Source organism: Carassius gibelio, chromosome B21, assembly GCF_023724105.1.
Source record: "Carassius gibelio isolate Cgi1373 ecotype wild population from Czech Republic chromosome B21, carGib1.2-hapl.c, whole genome shotgun sequence".
NCBI classification, from domain to species: Eukaryota; Metazoa; Chordata; class Actinopteri; order Cypriniformes; family Cyprinidae; genus Carassius; species Carassius gibelio.
Window position 1 is genome coordinate 11,502,492 of NC_068416.1, and position 6,945 is coordinate 11,509,436.

At 29.4% G+C, this 6,945-nt stretch overlaps 1 long non-coding RNA gene across 1 annotated transcript; it reads left to right on the forward strand.

Annotated features, from left to right (window-relative positions):
• The first annotated feature begins 3,629 nt into the window (after positions 1-3,629).
• LOC127986547 (uncharacterized) lies at positions 3,630-4,624 on the forward strand. Its single transcript, XR_008160891.1, has 3 exons — positions 3,630-3,997; positions 4,089-4,151; positions 4,279-4,624. It is a non-coding gene; the product is annotated as an uncharacterized LOC127986547 (long non-coding RNA).
• The last annotated feature ends 2,321 nt before the right edge of the window (positions 4,625-6,945 follow it).

The following is a 6,945-nucleotide window of genomic DNA, read 5'->3' on the forward strand; positions in this document are numbered from 1 at the left end:
CTAGTTATATTTTTATTGTTCACTAGCATTTTTACCTTATAAAATGAGTTTTGGAAATGAAAAACATTTGAAAGATAACACACTTCCTGCTGCCAGTTGAAAACACTATAACTTTAACTCCTAGTCAATACTATACAATCAACACCATACAATAAACATACTACAAAATTTTATAAAAATAAGACAATGTAAATGAATGTTAAACAAAATTTCCTGTTTCTCATTTGTCATCATAACTTTATCACCTCACAGCTACTTTGCAATCTGTTAAATTTATAATCAAATATATTTATAGCTCTGTTGCTGTATATATACCCCACTAAATTATGTATTTATGTTCTTTGTATAAAACCAGACCACTGCTATTTGGTTAGTAAAAACTGCCTTTAACAAATAGTGCCAAAAACATTCAACAATACTATACTTATTAAATATACTTAATACTTACTATTAATAAATGTATATCACATACAACCTATTACACTTTTTTTATCAAATCAGATAAAATATTATGTTTTCTGCCCTTTCTACAATGACCCCCCCCCACACACACACACACACCATTTCTACACTTATACATCATTACATACATTAACATAGACTACATACTATTAGTATCAAAAACCACAAAACACATATACATCTCAAAACTAATATTTATTTGTCTGTTGTTTACTTTACACACTGCTATTTACATTCCAACAACTTCTGCATTAAACAACAAACTATAGACACATAATTGCATTAGTGCTGATGTCCCCTTTATTCATCTACATTCTCTTCTTCCACAATATCCAAGCGATCAATTTCACTCCCATCTTCTCTGCCATCTTCCAACATATCTGTGGATTAAAACAAAATGTTACAAACTTAAATACATATTACAAACAACATATACTTTGCATCATTACACATTGCCACATTTAACCTCAAATAGAATGCATAGAATCAAGAAAACATTTTTTTTAAAGCTATGTACACACCATCTCCTTGAAAATCCAGGGAAGCCCTTGCCACTTCCAGCTCCTTTTCTGTATTCTTCAACCTGCAGACTGTTTTTGCCAACTCCTTACGCAGATATTTTCTTTCTGCATCCATTGCAGATACTTTCCTCATGACCTTCACTCCTAGCTCTGTCAAATCCTTTTGCAAATTCCTTTTGCATACTGTCTCATCCAACCCCGCATACTACACAAAATACATAAAACAATAAATACACTACCACTGCACATCACATAACATTTACAAACACACCTAATACTTACTGCTAATAAACAGAACTTCTCTCTGAAACTCAAAAATTCTTCTCCCTCCAAGCGTGGTATTTTAGTAGGGCTACTGAAAGCCATTATACCTTACAAAAACACCACAAAATAGAGTCAGTTAAAAATGCCTCACTACAAAATATACACAACCACTACAATATGTACTACAACTACACAGAAGACATGCATATAAATTACCTTACAAAGTAGTGTACTACAAAAATAATGCCAAAACACAGCTTAAACCAGACCTATGACAGACAACAATGAGCCAATGACATTCTATATCGTTCAACTTTACATACCTGTAACACACCTCCTCACAAAGACACCCCCTTTTATTTCACAGACATCATACCTTAAAACACATTACTTAAAATATGTTCTAATGTTTAAACACATTATGTATAAGACTATGACTTTAAACTTAAACCATGAAACAATTATTCTCATAAAACTGATAAAATATTTTATCTAAACTTACAATACAACACCTTTAACCTTGTTTCTGCCCTTGACATTTTGCCTTCATCACATAATAATCTTACACCTATTAATTTTTTAAAACTCCTTAAAAGAAAAAAATAATATTACCTTCACACAAAATCTCATTCACAAATGAAAATGACTAGCTTGTTTCTTCTTTTGTTTATTATTCAAATAAAATTATACATAACACAAATTATAATTTTTGATTGTTTCCCTCTCCAAACATGATACATACCAATGTTAACAATGTTTCCAGAATGTATTAATACACTTTGCACTTAACATTTAATAAGCCTTAATAAATGCTATATATTCTTCATGCTAATTAATATAAATAAAAACAACTAAATGAAATATAACAATAACAATCTTGACAGTTTCAATGCTTCCACTAGCAAGAATTTTATTTTATTTCTACAAAATCATAAAAAATTGCCTTACAAATTGTCATTTATTTAAGTGTAAATGCAATAATCTAAAGTATAACAACTAGAACATGTTTAATTAAAACTATTTATATGTTATATGTCAATATGTTTGCTGCTCTAAAATCCTTTTATAACCAAAATACATTTACAATTACAGTTACAATTTTGATTTTTACTATCCAGTACTCTGATTTAACACAACTGTGACTAATACAACAATATCAACTATCACAAACTACACACATAAAAATGCTAATAATTATTTTATTTCTAACTCTAAATACATATACCAATAATGATTATCTCTAAAACCATACAAAGCATGAAAATATTAATACTTCTTTAAAAACATATCAGTTCAACTTTCATGATAACCTTAACATTTCTGAAACACATCCTTATAATACAGTATTTGTATTCTCTTATTCAAATCATTATCCTTTTAAGACCCTACAACCTCATATGAAGACATTATTTTAGTGCTTTTCTCTGAGACTATACATGCCACAATTTTAAGTCTTGATGTAATGTACAGAGCACATTTAGGGCTTTATAGAGAAAAAAAAATATTGGATGTTTCGCCATGACCACTCCCTCTCATTTGTCTTCAAATATGTCTGAACTTAATGTATTGACTCTCTTAGAGAAATATGATAATATTTTGTAATTATAAATTAAATCTGTCAAATTTTTAAATTGTGTCATAAATCAACATCTCAAAAAAAAAAACTTTTATGTTTTCAAATGAAATAAGACCTTCTGTTTTGAAACAAGACATTGATTTCATAAACAATCTCGTATAAAAACATCAACACCAAAAGCATGTTTATTGCGCATTTTGGAAGACAAAACAAATGAATAAGGAAATAATTTATATCAGTGTCCTGTGAACTGTGTGTGTGTGTGTGTGTGTGCGTGTCTGTGTTTGTGTGTGTGTGTGTGTGTGTTTGTGTGTGTATATAAATAATTAAATTAAATTGTTTATTATTACACTTCTTTATTCATTACATGTTGCCACAAAAAACATGAAAATTTAATTTAATTTATAGATACATTATATATAATAATAAATAACAATATGGCAATTTTTACACATTTTGCCAAAGGAAAAATGGTACAACAAATAAATCTGTTATAAAATAGTTGAGAATTATATTTATACAAAGCTTAGTAAAAACAAAATCTTGAAAAATAAACATCTTTTGTTGATTTTTTTTTTTTTTAAATCCATTGTTTTTGCTTATGCATGTTCATCCATGTATTCTCATTCTCTTAAAGAAATTGAGTCCCCAACTGAGGACAAAGCATAACATATAAATGAAATGTATTTTTTTACTTTGTGTTTTTTACATTATTTATGTTGCTCTTAACAATGTGAAAGCCTTGGAACAAAAAAAACTTTTTTTTTTTTTTTCCTAAAACTTTTTTTTTCTCAAACCTCAAACAGATTACCCTAACAATTTACACTTGCTATACCCCAACTCTCCAAGTCAAGATGTCTCTAGCCACCAATCAACACTCTATTGTTCAGCTAAATGTGTCAGACCTTAGATGAGTCACAAACCAACATCAAAGTTTCATGTATGTCATGCACATGCCTTTTATCTAACTTTTCAGCCAACAGCATCAACTTGTTCACTTAAGACTGCCTGCCCACTCCGCCAACTCCTCCCAAGTCTTTGACTCTAATTCTACCCTTTATAATCCCCACTATATCTATGTGTAAAGTGCTACATTCCTCAACACTGAACTACTGGCTTAAACTTTCCTGCCCATACATCAGTTCCAAACAAATTGCATCAATGGATCTACAAGGTAATACCACATATCAATTCCACATTTAATAACCTCTGTAACATTATATACAGTTTCCAAAAATATTTACATTTTAGATTTGTCTCTACAGGACACACATCCAACACACATCTCACAACCACTATCTCCAAAAGATCCTTTATCATACCCCAAGGTAAGTAACAAATACATGCTTTTAAGTTTAATAGCATGTCATGGAACCAGACTTACTATTTTGAATTCCTTCCTACCTTAATTTCACTCAAATCTATAATTCTATTTATAATCCTTTTCTTTTACAGGATTGCACGTCTGCTTCCTCACAGACTCAATATGTCGAGATATTAAAGACTACATGCCAAAAGCACAATGCTGGGTGCACCCAGGGACAACGCTTCTAAGATCTGCTATGCAACACACCAACCACTTTAAGACAGTACACAGCAACAGCATTGTGATCCTTCACATCGGAACAAATGACATTGCAAGTGGAGCACCTGCATCAACAGTCATCCAACGCATGAAAACTCTCATAAAAAGAATATCCCTCACTAATCCTCACATCCTTTACTATGGAATCAGTGCTATCTTACCACGTCCGACAGATAACTCTACAACTAAAAACACTGTCAAAGAGTTCAACAGCTTGCTTCGCTACTGGACTGAACAAACAACAAACATAATTTTTCTGAACACAACAAAACCATTCCTAAAAAGTGGAAAAATACTCTATCACCTATACAAGCAAGATGGGCTACATCTCACTACACAAGGAAAACAAAGACTTTTTGCCTACTTCCAGCGTTTCCTCTGGCATTTTTGTCATTTTCAAACTCCCACAAAAAAATGTTTAACTAACTAACATGAAAAAGTTTCACATCTCTCTTGTTAAACTTGTTACTTCTTCCTGAAAAAATATATATTTTTTAAATAATAAATTTTCTATTCACAATACATCTGCATTTTCATAGAGTTTCATTTTGCCTCTTAAGTGATCACAACATTCCTACAACTCTATCAAAAACAAGCTTAAACATTCACAACTTCACTATCGTTTTGTTTAAATGTATAATGCTAGTGCATCCAAACTCTGCATACATGCATGCTTCTACAAAAAAAAGGTATAACATAATATAACATAATGCCAATATACTGAAAATGCAAAACTGCAAACATATTTACAAGATATTCAACAGTATTACAAGTACAATTTATTTAAAAACGAAAAGTATCTGTTCAATTCACCATTATCTACACTAACACATTTTTAGTGCACATTATATTAGTTCCAAATCAAAAACTTAACTTAAATGTATGTTACACCATAGAACACTACATCACACTAAAATAAAAATAGTTATTTAAATATTTGTATTTCATTTTGAAAATGTCAAAGTAAAATAGTCTAATTTCCATACAAACAACATCAACACTTTTCTTTTTTTAACAAAACAAAATAAGTTCCAACCAAAAAACTTAGTCTCTTAGGCAAACACAATGTCCCCCAGCTGCATGTGTAACACATATAATTGGTATTCAAACTATATTCATTAAGATGTCAAAGATTTTTATTTATTTATTATTATTTATTTATTTTTAACCACAATACTTATCTTTTATCTTTAAAACATAATTTTGCTTCTATTTACTTTCTACACCATTCTCTTACATTCTCCTGGCTGCTGGTGAACCCTGTTAATTTTCTATCTATCACAAAGTCATTTAATTAATATAATTATTACATTTAAAAACACTAAAAAAAAAAAAAAATCCCTTAACATTCAAATAATTAACATGCTTCTTTAAAAACTTTGTCATCTACTATGACATTTGTTCCTATGATATGACAAAGTACACTTGTGAACAAACCATCACCTTAAAACATTTCAGCCTAACCTATCATTATCACTTTGGAAGACACATTTGCAAAATTTTCTATGATCACTTTTAATAATAACAATAATAAAAAACATAATTTAGAAGTATCACATGAAAAATTACAAAACATGACACTTTTGTAACAGTCCCAAAAAGTTAAATATTTGAACAATTTTGAGAAAAAAATTGACCATGTAGCCATAATATACTTGACAAAGGACTTTAGTAACACATTCATAAATAGAATCCTTCAACTAATTAATTTTTTTTCTGAAATTGGCCACTTCAAAATCAAGAAATATTTTATATATTGTTCTCTTGTGTGTTTATCTGTGTGTTATGTGTAGGTGTAAGACAAAATCAAACATTAATAAATGATATACAATTACTATTCATGTTAATTAATATAGTTAATGTTAATACCTGAAACCTTATTGAAAGTTTTAACAATCTTTTATGTATAGTAATACATGTGGTTCTCTTGATGGTTTAAATTAACCCTTTTATTGCTGTATCCCTTAAATCCAAACTACTAACCCTAACTAAAATAAACTATTTAAAGCTCTGTAACAAGCACATGCTCTGGAATTTGATATATTTGTCATAAATGTTTTACCCGATTGCCACCAAACTCGGTCAACATGATCACATTGCCAGGGGATTTTTGATATCTCGAATGGTTTGCTCATGGTCAGTCGTTGAAATTATGGCGAAAAATGAGAAACGGGACGTGTCTACTAACATCCACATACAGAGAGCGAGCGAGGGAAAGAGGTCTGTTTAAATTTTTCATGGTTTAAAATTCAGTAAAAGAGTTCAACCCTAAGATTAAGAAACATATGTATTAATAAAAAATATTTAATAATATTGCACAAATCCTTATAGATAAATAAAATAATTTAAATATGCTTATAAATCTTTAAAGGTTTTGATAACACTTCACAATGATGTCTCATTTGTTAATATTATTTAATGCATTAACTGACAAAAACTATAAATGTACTATATATTTTTACAGCATTTATTAATGGTTGTTGATGTTAGTTAATCAAAATGTTTGTTAATATATTTTACTATATCTTTAAAATTTT